We start from the raw sequence: 18,905 nt of genomic DNA, 5'->3' as shown, positions 1-18,905 counted from the left end.
CTGTCTATGTCACGGAGAAGTGTGTGATTATATCACTTGAAGGAGGTTTATACAGGGTCACTCTGGCTTCTCTCTCTCTCTCTTCTCTGCCAGATAAGAAGACGTGTGTGTGTGTGTGTGTGTGTGTGTGTGTGTGTGTGTGTGTGTGTGTGTGTGTGTGTGTGTGTGTGTGTGTGTGTGTGTGCGTGTGCACGTGTCTATGTGTGTGCTGCACATTAAGGGAGACAAATAAAGTGCAGATGGAAAAACAGAACAAAATGGCCTCTGTGTCACATTAAGCTAAAAACACCCTGAATCAGAGATCAGACCACACATGACCTGCTATCGTAAACACTTCATATTCAGTCGCTCAGCCAATTTAACCACACTGTAGTACACACACATACTTTAATGACGCTGGATTGGTGCTGTACAGTCTGATGTGCAGCTACAATGAAGGCACATCATGAAAGAGCACGGAGACTGCACAGCAGGACAAAATGCAAATGAGTACAGTGTAAAAGTAGTCTCATCGTCCTATTCAAATAGCGTTGGACATCAAACCCAGACAGAGTGTTTTGATATGGAGACTTTTGGACTTTATGGCTATGCCTTGAGGGTCCTAGATGGATATACCAAGCTCCAGCTCCGGCTGCATACCTGGCACATATATAGTAGTTAATAACCTACAATACAGTACATAAGTAGGGTGGGAAAGGCACCAGCCCAATGGCAAAGTAAATTAAGTGCAGCTTATTAAGGCTTCTTAATGTCTTCAGAAAGCCTCCATGAGCACTACATAAATATGTAATAAATCATCTATAACAGTATGTGATGCTCTATACAGGGTTCATAAATGTGGCATAACTGTGTGACAACCACTAATGTCAAATGTAACATAAACCTGTGCTATAAGCACTGCTGAATGAAGGCTTTATAAATCATATTAAATTCAGGCTTCACAAAGCAAGGAAAAATACATTTTCCATCCATTAAAATAACATAAAATTGATCAGAAATACAGTGTAGACATGGTTAATGTTGTACATGACTATTGTAGCTGGACACAGCTGATTTTTTTAATGTAATATCCACATAGGCGTACAGAGGCCCATTATCAGCAACAGTGACTCCTGTGTTCCAATGGCACGTTGTGTTAGCTAATCCAAGTTTATCATTTTAAAAGGCTAATTTATCATTAGAAAACCTTTTTGCAATTATATTAGCACAGCTGAAAACTGTTGTCCTGATTAAAGAAGCAATAAAACTGGCCTTATTTATAGACTACAGCTTCAGCATTTGTGGGTTCGATTACAGGCTTAAAATGGCAAGAAACAAAGAACTCTCTTGTATTAATGTTAAGGGGTTTCAAATGTAAAAATAAAAGGGAAAGTATGGTTTAAACTTGTCTTGATTATATAACACAGGTAGGCCACATGTATTAACCCTTCATAAAGCATGACGTAAGGTTATAGATGATTTATGACACGTATGTATTGCTTATGAAGGCTTTATGGAGGCAACCATTATAAATCATTAGCTTCATTGTCTAGAGAACATTCGGGAGGGAGAAAAAACATCTCATTTATCCTACCTGGCTGTTACTAATGTATTCCTGTTCGGTTGTTGCATAAAATGAAAGCTAGTGGTTAATCTCTGTCAGGGCAATTAGCCCTCTTTTACATGTTCTCCTCTAACCAACGTAACATGGAGTTTATCCAAATATGCACCATGAAATAAATCCCAAAGGAAATATTGTATACATTCTCTGATCACCTGTCAAGATCATAGTATGTTTAAGGTATCCAAATGAAACATATCTGAATACCACAGGTGTGTGAATGAAGGCACCAGGTGTGTCTGATTAATAAGACAGGTGCGTGACTGACAGGGCGAGTGGATTATTATTCCCATTCTACATCCCTCGTTGTGATATGTCTTTCCAAGAGCTGCACACACACACGTGAGTGTAATTCATTCTAATATGACTGCATTTCGTCAGGTGATAGTGTTGCAGCAGTATAACTGATCTAACCACTTCATGTAGAGGTGTCAGTGTGGTTTATTTATCGAAATAAAACAGTTTACTTTAAAACAGCCATGCACTTTGTCTCTGCAGTATTGTATGTACAATTAGACCGTTTTTTTTTCACTTGTCTCTAGAATATAATTCACCATAACCTTGTGGCAATTGTCTTTAGAAAAAGCGTGTGGGTTGTCATTTACGTTGTATCTCCAATTTATAGAATGGGGGAGAAAACCCACAATGATTTAAGTCAATGACCTACTGTAAGTCAACTCGTGATCTCTTTCAGGATATGTATATGAATATAAATGTAGTTTATACTGATACACTGTATCATCACAGTGCTGGATATGTGATTGAATGGGTTTTCCCTTTGAAGATGATAAATTGTGGCCCTCATACCTTTATTGTAAACCTACTGGTGTTAGAGAATGATTCATTTGGGATTTCAGTGCAGCTCATATGTACAATTATAATCAGTTCACAGTATCTGTTTCACCGTATACATAACTGCTATGCTGAATGGAACGCCTGTATGCTGTCAGAGTCATGGGATCATGTTGGAGGCATAGAACTAAAGAACTCTATCAGTTTTATGGTGGTGGCGGTATTCGACATTGCATGTAGAATATGCCATCGTTAAATGTCTATACCTGCTGTGAGGAAAGCCTGAAGCACATCTGTGCTGTCCTGTCCAAAGTTAACATGATGAACAGGAATTACTTTTACTTTCATAGGTGGCCAATAAGATCTATCTGAAAGCTACGCCCTTAATAAGCCACACTTCCTGAAAAGAACCTAAGGATTACGTTATAAAAAGACCAAGCTGCTAGGTCAGCCCAGCATGGAAGTAAAAAATACCCAACTGATGGTTGAATTAATCCATGTTTAGTTAATCCCATTAACCCAACATGTTGGGTCATTTACGCAACTCTACTGGCTGGGTTAAAATAACCCAGCATGAGTTCTGTCCTGTTTCAAATATTTTATTGACGTTTTTTGGTTTTAAGTGGAAGACAAAACAAAACAAAAAAAACATTTACGCAACCCGGGGTTACCAAATAACCCAAATGGGGTTGTTTTTAACACAGCATTTTTTAGAGTATAGGTAATGTAACATGTCTAGACTACAGGGCCATAATAACTCCACTTCAGGTGTTGTTGTTTTTTGCTGCTATTGTTCCATCTGTGTGGAGAGGTCTTGAGATCATGTTGGAACTCTGAGAAGAGGTGGTCTGTAATGTATGTTTCTACCCATCTGGAAAAAGCCCCTTTCTTTTTAATCATTGTCTAGGAATTGTAATATAAAATAATGAAATGTTTTATATCAGTAAGTCTGTATCAGCTGTTTAGGTCTTGTAAATTGCAACTATCATTTTCTGGACATTATTCAGTGATTTGTGTCAGAGGTCTGCATTCTGGTGTACTGTTTTTAAAGAAAAGACACCAAAGGTTGGCATACATCAGTTTGGCTTCGAGATAATTATCACCTTTATACAACGAGTTTCCAACGTATTCAAATAATGATTGACATATTTTCATTAAAATAGTTTTTTTGATTAATTTATTCATACTATTTCATCCTTCCACAAGATGTAGTCCTGAAACAAATTTAGAGTTGCTACCCAAGCCGGCTGGTCGTTCGTTCTATTGGTTTGGTTTCCAGAGATGCGATCTAGTCGTTCAGTCTTTTTGTTCTGTATCGTTCATTCTATGTTCCAATGCCATACTGGCTGGCAACGTTCTTATACCTTGCTTGCTGGCTAGCCAACTGCAGAAAACTTACAGTCACGCCAAACAGTGCAGACTGAATAACAACAGTAGCTGCATGTGTTTAGCCCTCCTGTTGTGTTCGTTTCATGTTAATTAATTCTGTGTTCCCGGTCCAAAATGACTGCCCCATTATAGCTGATTATAAATCCATATGATCAAGGCCTCAAAAAAGCTTTATACATATCAGAGCTACGAGAAAAGTTCTATATATTGTTGAAACAATATTGCGATTGTTTGTGAGAATGCCAACAGGTGTGGTCCCCGTGGGGGAAAGATTCTCCTGGGGAAAGGTTCCTGTGGGGGTTGCCATGGAAGCCAAGAAGGGGAGTGAGGTGTGTGTGCTCAAACACACATGCATGTTGGGGTCTGAGAGAGGAAGTGTGTCCATCTGATGAATGGGCATGTGCCTGAACTCAATTTTATACACTAATTGTAGTCTCACCTATTCATTTCTAATGACCGGTCATTTTTGACCGGGAACACCACAGGTGTACAAAAGTTTAATAAAACACCCCAAATTTTATGAAAATCATTCAAATGTATTTTGTGTTTTCAGATGCCCTGTTTGGACAAAGTCATGGAACCTTATGACAATCAGATTAAATTAACTCAATTTTTCAGAGAGAAAACTTGTAAATCTGTCCAATTCAACCAAAACACAGCAGGAGGGTTAAGCTGTTTTCTAGTGACATTTACTTGGATACATCCATAACAATGAGCTAATGAGGCACAATTTCACCTGGCATAGAAAATGTGCTCTCTCGTTAAGACACTGTTGTTCAGAGGAGCTAGCCAACAACACAGTTAACACAAACTAAAGCTGCAAACTAGCTGCACTTCGTTTCGTTTGACCTTTTTTCAATTGTCCTTTTATTGTCTATATCCATAAAAATGATGCCAGCTGATTCATGACTCTCTCTCTCATCCCGACTCCCGACCCCTACACGTTCATTACTATGGGACAGTTGGAGATCAAATTTAAATATTGAAACAATGTTGCAAATGTCAGAGAGACAGACAGCAAGGTTTATACAAATCTCCCCTGTTGAAAACTAAATGTTAGTCTCAAAGAAATGTGAGATAATGTCTAGATGCTTTTTATAGTGGAGATCAAGTTTATAACTTCCCTGCCTGGGTTGATGAGACAGTGGATTGCACAGTCAGATGGACAGAGTAAATAGGCATTTTAACGTCATAGATTTAGCCAGTGGTAACTTGTGAAATAGACACCAGCTGGAATGCGCTTTTAACCAATCAGGATTAGACCCACCCGTTGTATGAATTACAACAGCTCCCCCATCTCACCACATCTGTCAGCTGTAGGCAGTGCTGACCGACACTGAGACAGTCGCCAGGGTAACTCATTAGAATAACCATCACTCATATCTCAGTTTACTCACTTACTTGTGGAGCTGCCTACTCCTGATGATTTATTTTTCAAATCATATGAACAGAAAATATGTATCTTTATCTGGGATGCTAAACCAGACAAGATAAAGTGTGCCTATTTATATCATGAATATGAACTGGGTGGGTTGAGATTATTAAATATAAAACACTAAAACTTTCTCTAAAATCTTCACTTATTCAAAAGTTATACTGAAACCCAAAATTGTTCTCTTGGAGATTATTAAGAAAAGCACATCCATTGTTTAATAATGGCCTTTTTGCCTTTGTGCACACTGCCATGTCTCATTTTCGATTAGGTGAAAATTAAACCTTGTTCAAACACTCAATTTAAATTTCATCCCCCAGAAAAGATACACATATTACCACAAATATTATGGTTATGGTAACATACCTGTATTTATGGAAAATATGTTTGACAAGGGTATTTTGTTTTTAAATTATATTTAAAATTTGTATGGTAGAGTTATGTCTTTCATTAAATTATCGGAATTGTTTGGGAAGGTCTGGTCAACCCAAGATTGAAACCAATTGATTACAGCATTACCCCACAAACGGAGGAGGCAGGTGGCTGTGGGAGGATGTAGGGATCTGGCTGTCTGCCCAATATAAAGGATCAAAACTGGCGGAGGAACAAAAATAGCATGAATAGAAAAGTATACCAGTTTCATTTGAGGACCAGGATGTTGACAGCTGTGCCATACAGATTGCAAAATAGTTGGGAAGAGATTTTTGATGTACCGATTCCATGGCACAGGGTGTATGAGTTGATACATAAAACGACTCAAGATTCAAGACTTTGTGCCTTTCAGCTAAAATTATTGTACAGAATTCTTGCCACCAACAAAATGTTGAATATTTGGGACATCCCATCATCGCAGCTCTGTAGATTTTGTTGTGAGGATACAGAATCAATAAACCATTTGTTCTAGTATTGCCCTCAGGTAGTATCGGATGGTTGAGGGGCAGCTCTTGGAGAACTGTGGGGGGATCTTGGATGGTTGGTGGCCTGGCGGTTGCGAGCTTGGGCTGGTGGCCCGACAGGTCAATGTTTCTGGTCCCCGTTTTGACTTGTTGGGAGATCTGTCGATGTGCCCTTTGGCGGGGCGCTTGACCCTGGTTGATCCCGTGGGGGAAGGTTAGATGACTGAATATAATGTAAATTTTGAGCGGCTTCACCTCAGGTAGATTGTATGTTTTATATTCAATAAAAAAAACAATAACCATCAATTATGATTAAGTACGTTCACATGCACACTACTAATTTCATATTAAAGTGATTATGGCAGTAGGAGGAGTAAGGAAATAGTAATGCAAACACCTTACTCTGCTTATTTTAATCGGAGTAAGGTCAAAATCTAAGTAAGAGTAACCCGATTGAAACACCTGGTTTTCTGAGCAATCTTTCTAATAATTAGGAAATGTAAGCAGCTTAATTGGCTTTCCAGCAGTGTATTTGATCTGCATGTGCCTGCAGCTGGAGCACAAACCTCCCTCAAGTGAATTGAATTCGAAAAACTGAAAGATTCCATCTTAGGCTACAAATAGTTTTCACATGCAAATGTTATGTGTCCAAACTCAGAATCAAATAGGCTTTGCAAAAATAACATGGTCACTGTGGTAGAAAGTTTATTTTGATTGGTAATTTTCTGTATTAACAAAAGTTCTATCCGGTAGCCTGATTTCCGATGTGCCCATGTAAACAGGATTAGAGGGAAATCATTCTTCTTACAAAGCATGTACATACTTTAAAATAACTATTATAGTAATCTGACTCTCCACAATAATTGTTTTATTGGGTGCATGTAACCTTACTCAATGGATAGTCTTTTGACGGACTTGAGAATCCTCAGTAGAGAGACATTGTAATCAACACAAATAGAGGCTCTTGAAGCTCACTGACGATGAATGTACAAGTCTCTGATGTAGAATGTAATTTGTAAGCGCCAATGAGAGATGAGGGAATATTGGTATCACGCTTGACAAAGTTCAGTGATTACAGTCTTAGAAGTCAATGTCATCAAATATTTGTTTACATTGGCGTGTTCATGAGGCATGGCTGCTGGGAGCAATAGGCAAACATGACTGTGTTGACAGCGCAGGTCAAAACAAAAACCAAGCCATGAGGTCGAAGGAATTGTCCGTAGAGCTCTGGGGCACAGATCTGGGGAAGGGAACCTAAACATTTCGGAAGGTCCCCAAGAACACTGTGGACTCCATCATTCTTAAATGGATGAAGTTTGGAACCACCAAGACTCTTCCTAGAGCTGGCCGCCCGGCCAACCTGAGCAATCTGGGGAGAAGGGCCTTGGTGACCAAGAACCTGATGGTCACTTTGACAGAGCTCTAGCATTCCTCTGTGGAGATGGGAGAACCTTCCAGAAGGATAACCCATCTCTGCAGCACTCCACCAATTAGGTATTTATGGTAGAGTGGCCATCCGGAAGCCACTTCTCAGTAAAAGGCACCTGACAGCCCGCTTGGAGTTTGCCAAAAGGCACCTAAAGGCTCTCAGACCATGAGAAATAAATTATCTGGTCTGATGAAACCAAGATTTAACTCTTTGGCCTGAATACCAAGCATCATGTCTGGAGGAAACCTGGCACCACCCCTACGGTGAAGCATGGTGGTGGCAGCATCATGTTGTGGGGATGTTTTTCAGCAGCAGGGACTGGGAGACCATTCAGGATTGAAGGAAAGAAGAAAGGACAGAGAAATCCTTGATGAAAACCTGCTCCAGAGCGCTTAGGACTTCAGACTGGGGCGAAGGTTCACCTTACAACAGGACAATGACCCTAAGCACACAGCCCAGACAACACAGGAGTGGCTTCGAGACAAGTCTATGAATGTCCTTGAGTGACCCAGCAAGAGCCAAGACTTGAACCTGATCAAATATCTCAGGAGTGACCTGAAAATAGATGTGCAGCGACGCTCCCCATCCAACCTGACAAAGCTTGAGAGAAGAATGGGAGAAACTCCCCAAATACAGTTGTGTCAAGCTTGTAGTGTCATACCCAAGAAGAATTGAGGCTGTAATCGTTGCCAAAGGTGCTTCAACAAAGTACTGAGTAAAGGGTCTGAATACTTATGTAAATGTAATATTTAAGTTTTAAATGTTTTATACATTTTCAAAAATGTCTAAAAACCTGTTTGTGCTTTGTCATTATGTGGTATTGTGTGTAGATTGATGAGGAAAATAAATTATTTTATCAATTTTAGTGTAAGGCTAAAACGCAACAAAGTGGAAAACGTCAAGGTGTCTGAGTACTTTCAGAATGCACTGTAGCTTGTGGACTGTTTAAAATAGCTTAGTACAACAAGTCTAGACTATGGTCATAATAACTCCACTTTAAATGTAGTATCAGCTGCATGTTCCTTCTGAGTGGAGAGGCCTTGGTTTGAGGGCACCGAGTCACATCCAATGGAATGTTTGTAAGAGCTCACTGAGAATCAACTTGAGCTATTGAGCTATTACAATAGCAGTACTTTATTACCCCTTAAAACGGAAAATATGTATTGTCAAAATGTTTCAACCTCTTGTTCAACCTCAACACTACAAAACAGCACCTGAAGTCTGGTAACCCACTCAACAATGACCTCACACTTCCATTTTATCAGCGTTGCTGTGCATATATGAATGATATGGCAGGCTATACATAAGCCTACTATGTTAATGGAGCCAATATCCTACTCTTGCAATGTTCAGTGCAGTTACCCAATAGACTTCAGTTTCCATTGCTTCTGTTGATCATCTATGTAAAGGCATAGAGTCTATGAAGACTATAAGCCTATATTCTAGTCAGTATACATCTGCATTTTTAGTGCAAAAACACAACACTTTATTATTCACACTCAATTGTAAAAGTTATGCAACAAAAAAGTCGGGTGCATGTAGTTGGTTTTCTACAATATTAGGCCCTACGCGCTGGATCCTGTTCTTTTCCATCAGCGACTGTCCTATTGCCCGTCGTTCTTTCCATCTTTTGTTCATTGCAATGAAATTCTGTCTGCCCTGCAAAGGCTCTACCGCCAGCATTTCTTAGCAGGTCCCACTGAGAGACAGGCTGAATCAAGGAGTACGAACATGATTCTGAGCCAATCCGTGGTGACTTCCTCCATTTTTTCCAATCGAAAGGAGAGGGAAAATAGCTACCATCACATGTCCCAGTAACTGCAGCTTTTAGTTTGTTAAATCATCTGGAATGGTAGAACTGAGCTTTGGGGAAAAGCACAGTGATGGCAATGGGGGGAACCGTTAATTGTGCCTCATAATAGACGTTTCTTTTTGGTCGAGGTTTTAAATGTAATAACTACTGAGTAGCATATATTTAGATAATTACGCGCTTTTTCGGGGCTGAATAGCTGAGAATAAACTGGAGAAGAGGGACGGAAAGACCTAGCCTTTTAATAACTTGGATGGAGGGCAAGCGTGCTACAGGCACTGTCACTCTGTGGATTACGTGGTGGAGGCAGAACGGGGGAAGTGCGCGTAAGGTGCAGCGGTGCAACGGTCTCCCTGCTGAGATTTGATCTGAGTTCCCCATAGCAGCCACTTTATAGCACTCGGCTCTAGAGACGTACACTCAGCTAAATAGAGCAAGCCGGTATTACTGCGGAGGAAAGCCTCTACTGTTGTGAGGCGCGTCGACGAGCGGCAGGAGAATGGCAAGGTCTTCGGCGAGTCTGAGGGGAAAGCAAACGCCCGTTTTTCACCAAAGGATTCTGTCGAAGCGCGTTGGAATTTGACTGTCTCTTCGTGTTGGTGTTCTTGGATCTTTATTTTAAACTGAAAAGAAAAGGAACACACGTGGATTGGGTTCGGAGGAGCGCAGACCGATGTCAAATTACTCGGGCACAATGAAGAGATGTGCTGGGCAGAGTTGTGGGCTTTGAAATCCAGCGCACCTTGTATTGATATAGCCTAATTTAGCCTAAATCCAATGGGGCAAAACAAAATTGGAACATGGGAAAATATGAAATGTGAGAAAATTCGATACCCCTGATCGTCGGTGCTCAGAGCAGGGCTGGCGTTCCTTTTTAAGGTAAACTTTTACTGTTTAAATGTTTGTACATGTCTGTACATTTTCATCAGTCCTTTTTGTTTTCGTTCATCGTTCGTTGACCGAATTTCAAGGCTGAACCCATTGGGCTCTATAGCCAGATAACCTGCAGGACGTTGTTGAAAACCAGGTGTGTTCAGTATTACCGGTTATTCAGGAACAACGGAGGGTAAAAAAACGAGACTTAAATAATGCTTAGTTTAAACGAATGCTAGCTGTCTGACTGCATTTCAATTTGAGTGTCTGGGCGTAGATTAAAAATTACGCAGTGGGATCATTTATTTGGCCAGGTCACTGCTATCCATAGACCTGATCTTGCTCTAATTGATTTGGGTGAATGTGGTGGTATACTTGGGTGGTGGTATTGATGTGTGTGTGTGTGTGTGTGTGTGTGTGTGTGTGTGTGTGTGTGTGTGTGTGTGTGTGTGTGTGTGTGTGTGTGTGTGTGTGTGTGTGTGTGGAAAGGGGGAGGGGTGGTTGTTAACGTAGACACCCTCTTTCACTGCCTCACCCGGTCATAAGGGGCTAGATTGAAATCACCTCTATTTATATGGAAGCTGAGTTCCCATGCCAGTTCAGCCTGATAGATATTTTCGCTAAATGCCCTCCATGAAGTGTGTATAGCCTTATAAATGTAGGCTACCCAGACAGGTTACAAGAGTCCTCAACCTTGGCATATGCTCAGATGATGATAGAGGATTCAGGCGTCGTCCTCATCTTGCCCCGTCCTAAGCGATATATCATGCACACTACCATGGCACCAATGGCTGCTATAGACGCGCTTATGATATAATTATAACCATACCCACATATTCTTGATGCACTGGAATGATATGTATAGAGATCATATGTAAATGAGTCAAAAATTATGCTATAATAACCACCTGGTGATCCAAATTAACTGAAGTGTATATTTCCATTGTATAGGTAAAGGCAATGTATGGATGTGATTTAGAATGGCAAAGTGTCGTGTCCCAAAGGAAATTCACGTTTGTACAATCTTTCTGTATTTATGGTACAATTTTCACATAAGAACTATTGGATCCAGTGAGTACAATAGACTACATCAATGACCATTTGAATTCCATATTATTCTAACAAGGCGTTTCTTTGATTTCAGCAATGTTGGTTGTCACGGGCACTTCTATAAATGTAATCTGATAAACAAGTCATATTTCAATTCTTCAGACCCCATGACACTTCATCCTTAATAGGGCAGGGTAGCTGCCAATACTGTGCAAAGGTGTCATCAAGGCAAAGGGTGACTACTTTGAATAATCTAAAATATATTTTGATTTGTTTAACACTTTTGGTTACTACATGATTCCATGTGTTATTTCATAGTTGTGATGTCTTCACTATTATTCTGCAATGTAGGCAATAGTAAAAAATAAAGAAAACCCCTGGAATGAGTAGGTGTGTCCAAACTTTTCACTAGTACTGTATGTAAGGGTATTCTGTATTGCTTACCCTATGAGCAAGAAAGCATATAGGCAAACTTAGCTGCAGCTCCACTTCCAGTGGCTGGTGGTGCTATAATTCAATTTATTCTCCCTCCATACTGCTGCCTGCTGCAGCTCTGAAGGGCTGGGTAACACTGAGGACGGGGGAGGAGAGACTGCCCAACCGCAGCTTTACCATACACCTATTAGGGTGGGGAGGACAGTGTAATACACCTTTGGTTATCAAAGTAGCATGTATTCAAATATTATGTCTAGTGCATTATGTATTCATTTTTAGACCCAGGGACCTCTTCATTTGTTGTGATATAATTTGAAAGTTCTATCTTTTGAAAATCAGGGTGGGATTTGGCACGTTGGAGATGGCGTGGCAGCGATCCCTGTAGCTCGGAGACTTGTTTTAATTACGCTAGTAGAGATTAAGACCCCGTGATGATGTGAGCCCGAGCCAAGGAATCAAAGAGCCCGGTATGAGGATCCTGCTGTTAGTGTGATATGGGGACTGAGGGAATCAAACGCTGCAAAACAACATCCTCCTCCAGGTAGGATTAGCATCACATACCTGGGTGCTCAACAAGTACATAGTCTACTATAACATCTTGCCTTTGATATGCCCTCTGGGTGCATGTGTGAGGAGTTACCATGACATATTTGATTACATTTACAGGCAGAGCACTGGTGCCCAATATTACTTCATACAGAGAGCATACGATCAGCAAGTACTTACAGTCCTCTACTACACTGTCTTTACGTCTTTGATACTTGTGTGCTTTTTCCCTGTGAGTCTGTGAGGAAGTACCATGGCAGGTTTGAACACATTTATTGATACCTGAGACAAGACATGTATGTCGGAGACTGATAAGTGTCAGCAGATACTTGACCGCTCTGGTGGGATTAAATTTAGACTAGACATAGGACTCAGCTAAAAATCATGTGACCCATGAATGGTGAGTTAATGTAACCCAATATGCCTGTGTATTCTTTCTAGAGGCGTTAGCATAGTATGTTTTACCATGATGTGGTATATGCTCTACGCTGTGTTATGCAGTCATCATATGATGTCAAAGAAAATGGTAATTTGGTGACTGTTGTAGTTTGGCCAAGAGTCCAGCTCCATGAACAGTTACAAGTGAGATTGTGTCAGAAGCTTGCGAAGCTAGAAGTGTTATTGTGGAGTCAGAACCATGGACAGCCCCTCACTCTTGATCTGTGTTCCGCATGGTAGAGTGCACACAAAAGTGTTTACAAACTCATTCATCCAATCAGCACCATGGACAGCAACCATTTTCTCTGTTTGCTTGAATCTACTGAAGGTTTTGCTGCTCCCAAAACAGCTTTGCTAATCTTGAGCAAGAGGTGAATTTGTAATGTATGTGACCTTTATGTGATGTTCTTATTGGTTTTTTGGTAATAATTGATCTGTTAGCATACTGTGTTTACTGAATTTAAGGATGTCTTAGTTTGTATGATCTGTTAATTGCTCAGCAAGGAGTTGATTGTTGAGTCAATTCTAAAAGTCAATCCAGACTTAGGAAATGTACACCTTTCATATGAACACCTTTCCTACGTATGTCTCAGTAGTTGGTATTCAGACTTACCTTATGCAGGTGGTAACAGGCTTTGCAGGAGTGGTTACCTTGCACACTGAATAGATTTAATTCAACTGCTAAAAACCCTCCCACTTGCTGGCCAACATATTTTCTCTGGGAGTTTTCATTCGATAGGGTTTTCAGTACATTTATCGAAAGCCATCCCTTTATATTTGGTGTACCTTTCATTTGAATTTTCGTGACAGACTCACTAGAATATATGGAGAACAGTTCAGAATATTAGGGATCAATGAAAGAAGCCATGTCATTAGATGGATATTCATCTCCTTTTCAGCACCAATTGGTAGATAAAAAAATACTCTGATCGTGTATATTATTTAGGGTTAGAAAAGTATTTATGAATAATAATGCAAAAAACTGTTTGGAGAGCCTTTACACACTAAATATATTGATGAATCAAAAATATAGTTGCTGGAATCATCCTGAAAGTTTCCATATTCAATTGTTCAAACCATTAAATATTGGATGGTGATAAAAGTGTACAACAGGGGTTGAAGAGTAGTCCTGTAAATCTACCCTAATAATTCTCACTAATGATGGAACTGTGATGACAATGGTCCAGTTGTCGTGAACCGTGCACCAGGCTCTAGGTTAAAACTGCTATGTATGGTATGCATTCCATAATGATTGAAATCTTCCAAATGATTTACTTGTAATACGTTATCCTACTATGATCCATTATTATTAGCAATCCTCAGGAACAACCACACAGAAGCACTGGCGTACCACACATCCTAACTCTGCCCCCCCCCCCCCCCAACTCTGGGGTCAGAATACATAATCTGTAGACACACTTCTGCTACACCTTAATTTCTTTGATCTCCACCCCAAACGTAATGAGCGAATTACATTCCATTTACTCTTAACTCTGGTCGGAATTCCCCCCTCTACGTTAATAGAGATTGGGCTAGGATGGATTACTGTATGTGTACATTTAATTATAAATTGTTTAACCTTTCTAGCGCAGGGCTTCCGCTAGACAACATTCCGCTGAAAAGGCAGCGCACGAAATAAAAAAATATTTTTTAGAAATATGTAACTTTCACACATTAACAAGTCCAATACAGCAAATGAAAGATAAACATATTGTTAATCTACCCATTGTGTCAGATTTAAAAAATGCTTTACAGCTAAAGCACAACATATGATTATGTTAGTTCAGAGCCAAGTCGAAAAAACACAGCCTTTTTCCAGCCAAAGATAGGAGTCACAAAAAGCAGAAATATCGCTAAAATTAATCACTAACCTTTGATGATCTTCATCAGATGACACTCATAGGACATCATGTTACACAATACATGTATGTTTTGTTCGATAATGTGCATATTTATATCCAAAAATCTCAGTTTACATTGGCGCATTACGTGCACTAATGTTTTGATTCCAAAACATCCTGTGATTTTGCAGAAATACGCATAATAATCATTGATAAAAGATACAAGTGTTATTCACAGAATTAAAGATAGACTTCTCCTTAATGCAACCGCTGTGTCAGATTTAAAAAAAACTTTACGGAAAAAGCATAATCTGAGAACGGCGCTCAGAACCCAAAACAGCCAGAGGAATATCCGCCATTTTGGAATCAACAAAGTTAGAAACAACACCATAAATATTCACTTACCTTTGATGATCTTCATCAGAAGGCACTCCCAGGAATCCCAGGTCGACAATAAATGACAGATTATTTCCATAAAGTTCCATAATTTTTGTCCCAATAGCCACTTTTTGTCAGCATGTTCAACCCAGTAATCCATCTTCATGAGGCGCGAGAATTTCGTCCAGACAAAAACTCTAAAAGTTATGTTACAGTCCTTTAGAAACATGTCAAACAATGTATGGAATCAATCTTTAGGATGTTTTTAACATAAAACATCAATAATGTTCCAACCGGAGAATTCCTTTGTCTTCAGAAAAGCACTGGAACGAGAAGTAACTCTGTCGGGAGCGCGCGTCATGAGACCAAGGCTCTCTGCCAGACCACTGACTCAAAGAGGTCTCATGAGCCCCTCCTTTATAGTAGAATCCTCAAACCAGTTTCTAAAGATGATTGAAATCTAGTGGAAGCCCTAGGAAGTGCAACCTCATCCATATCTCAATGTGTATTCGGTAGGCCAAGCATGAAAAACTACAAACCTCAGATGTCCCACTTCCTGGTTGGATTTTTCTCATGTTTTCGCGTGCCATATGAGTTCTGTTATACTCACAGACATAATTCAGACAGTTTTAGAAACTTCAGAGTGTTTTCTATCCAATACTAATAATATGCATATATTAGCATCTGGGGGTACAGAGTAGGAGGCAGTTCACTCTGGGCACGCTATTCATCCAAATGTGAAATGCTGCCCCCTATCCCAAAAAGGTTAAACAACAATCAGTGGATCAGGTCTACTAGGTCCTGTAGAAGCTGCAGGATGGCTAGTTTATTGGTGGTCTGATGATTTGTTTATTTTAGTTTATTTTGTTTGGTCTACACTGGGGGTCTGATGATATGTTGAGGTCAGTTAATAATGATCTCTCTATGAGAATGATTCAGATGATATGTAGATAGACCTGGTGGTCCTGTTTAACCCATGACACACTGGCTAGACTGAAGACTGCTCTACTGATCCTTTTAGTCTAAACCCATGTTCCAGGATCACCTAGAAAGGTGATACAATACCTTTATTTGACTGATAAGAAGCACCACATGGATTTATATTATCATTTGTTGTTTGGGATTTGAAAAAAGGAATACTTGTTGTCCTTTCAATATTGGTTTGTGATATATAATGGAAGCAAGTATTTGGGAGAGTTTTTGCATATATAGTATAGACAAAACACTGATACCCAATTGATCTTATTTTAAAGACAGCATCGAATCAGACAGGCATACTGTAGATAGAACCGTAGGAAGCTTTGGAGTCCTAAGGCTTGTGGAGGATCCCAAACCAAATGAGGATTTACTGTTTACTAGTGCAGGAGAAAACCTCATCTGGTAACAACTAATTAAAACCACCAGGTATTTCAATGTTTTATTTTCTTTCATTTGGTATCCCTCAAGTTGTTGATGCAGGGTGAGATCTTTGTCAGTGTGATGGGGTGACTAGAATGAGTTCCTCTCGCTGTCTGTGAGTGGGAGGTACTTTGAGGGATGTTTGTCTGTGATAATGAGCTGTCAAGGGGACAACAGCAAATTGTTTTGATCCCGCTACAACCCGCTGGTTTAAACAGGAGAAAAGTGGTAGTCAGGAATGGTAATAGTTTAGTTTCTGTGGTGAAGGCCAGTGAGTCTGTAATGCTATTACGTATTTGACTGACGAGGCACTGATCCCTAGTTTCTAAAATATTGATAGATTGATATGCACTGTGTTAAATGAAATGACAATAACATGTTAGTTCCTGTTTTAAAAAGTGAATATTCCTAAAGAAGATCTGGAAGGTTTAACAACCAAAAATTACAATATTTCAAGGTAATGTAGAATCTTCCATGATTTGTGGTCTAGCCACTTTTAGTTAAAATATATCAATATTCACAATATTCTCTGACTATTTGGTGTTTGTAAATACAAAGATATCATAATAATATCTATATAATCTCATTGTACTGTAGGTAGCTAACAGCTTCTTGTGTCTCTGTGTAAATTGTAGTTTGTAAGGCCCTGGTCTGACTTCCTGTAGTATGACGAGATTAGAGTGAATAGGTGGGGATATGGTCTCTTCTGCCTGGCCTTAATCTGCCCAGGGACACACATGGACCCTGCCGTGACACATTTGAGAAGACTATACACACCACTTATGGGATAAGCCCTTTACAAGGCTTTGGCTGTGACAGATAGAGGCAGAGCTACAAAAACTGAATAGGCAGAGCTGTTCTGTACAGCTACAAGGCTTTGGCTGTGATAGAGGCAGAGCTATATGAAACTACTGTACAGAGCCGTTCTGGCTCACTACAGCACCGTCACACAGTGTTCCCAGCTGACGCCACCTCATCTTCTAAACTATATTACTCTAAAGGGCTGATTATACAGTACTAGTCAAAAGCTTGGACATACCTACTCATTCCAGGGTTTTTCTTTAGTTTTACTATTTTCTACATTGTAGAATAATAGTGAAGACATCAAAACTACGAAATAACACATATGGAATCATGTAGTAACCAAAAAAGTATTCAACAAATGAAAATATACTTTATATTTGAGATTCTTCAAAGTAGCCACCCTTTGCCTTGATGACAACTTTGCCTGGAATGCTTTTCCAAAAGTCTTGGAAATCCCACATATTCTGAAGACTTGTTTGTTGCTTTTCCTTCACTCTGCATTCCAACTCATCACAAACCATCTCATTTAAAAAATTATATATATATTTCACTTTTTTTTTAAACCAGGTAGGCTAGTTGAGAACAAGTTCTCATTTACAACTGCGACCTGGTGGGTTGAAATCGGGTCATCTGGTGCAGCTCCATCACTCACCTTCATGGTCAAATAGCCCTTACTTACACATCCTGGAGGTGTGTTTTGGGTCATTGTCCTGTTGAAAAAAAATGATAGTCCCACTAAGCACATACCAGATGGGATGGCGTATCGCTGCAGAATGCTGTGGTAGCCATGCTGATTAAGTGTGCCTTGAATTCTAAATAAATCACAGACAGTGTCACCAGCAAAGCATCCCCACATCACACCTCCTCCATGCTTCACTGTGGGAACCACACATGAGGAGGCCATCCGTTCACCTGCTCTGCGTCTCACAAGACACGACGGTTGGAACCAGAAATCTCAAATTTGGACTCCTCAGACCAAAGGACAGATTTCCACCGGTCTAATGTCCGTTGCTCGTGTTTCTTGGCCTAAGCAAGTCTCTTCTTTTTATTGGTGTCCTTTAGTAGTGGTTTCTTTGTAGCAATTCCACCACGAAGGCCTGATTCACGCAGTCACCTCTGAACAGTTGATGTTGAGATGTTTCTGTTACTTGAACTGAAGTAATTATTTGGGCTACATTTTTGAGGCTGGTAACTCTAATGAACTTATCCTCTGCAGCAGAGTTAACTCTGGGTCTTCCTTTCCTGTGGTGGTCCTAATGACAGCCAGTCTCATCATAGCGCTTGATGTTGTTTGCTACTGCGCTTGAATAAACTTTCAAAGTTCTTGACATTTTCCATATTGACTAACCTTCATGTCTTAAAGTAAGGATGGACTGTCATTTCCCTTTGCTTATTTGATCTGTTCTTGCCGTAATATGGACTTGGTCTTTTACCAAATAGTGCTATCTTCTGTACACCACCCCTACCTGGTCACAACACAACTGATTGGCTCAAATGCATTAAGAAGGAAAGAAATTCCACAAATTAACTTTTAACAGGGCACACCTGTTAATTGAAATGCATTCCAGGTGACTACCCCATGAAGCTGGTTGAGAGGATGCCAAGAGTGTGCAAAGCTGTCATCAAGGCAAAGGGTGGTTACTTTGAAGAATCTCAAATATAAAATATATTTTAATTTGTTGAATACTTTTTAGGTTACTACATGATTCCAAATGTGTTATTTCATAATTTTGATGTCTTCACGGTTATTCTACAATGTAGAAAATAGTAAAAATAAAGAAAAACCCTGGAATG

At 39.8% G+C, this 18,905-nt stretch overlaps 1 protein-coding gene across 1 annotated transcript in view; it reads left to right on the top strand.

Moving 5' to 3' along the window:
* The first annotated feature begins 9,791 nt into the window (after positions 1–9,791).
* The window catches only part of LOC139374219 (leucine-rich repeat and fibronectin type-III domain-containing protein 5-like), a 53,279-nt gene continuing 44,165 nt past the window's right edge, over positions 9,792–18,905 (top strand). Inside the window, exon 1 of the mRNA XM_071115241.1 lies at positions 9,792–10,227. The gene's annotated coding sequence lies outside the window, so the exon portion shown is untranslated. The remainder of the gene's footprint in view (positions 10,228–18,905) is intronic.

This window comes from Oncorhynchus clarkii, chromosome 19 (genome assembly GCF_045791955.1).
Source record: "Oncorhynchus clarkii lewisi isolate Uvic-CL-2024 chromosome 19, UVic_Ocla_1.0, whole genome shotgun sequence".
Taxonomy (NCBI): Eukaryota; Metazoa; Chordata; class Actinopteri; order Salmoniformes; family Salmonidae; genus Oncorhynchus; species Oncorhynchus clarkii.
The sequence above is the reverse complement of the archived record's forward strand: the minus strand, read 5'-3'. Positions and strand labels throughout refer to the sequence as shown.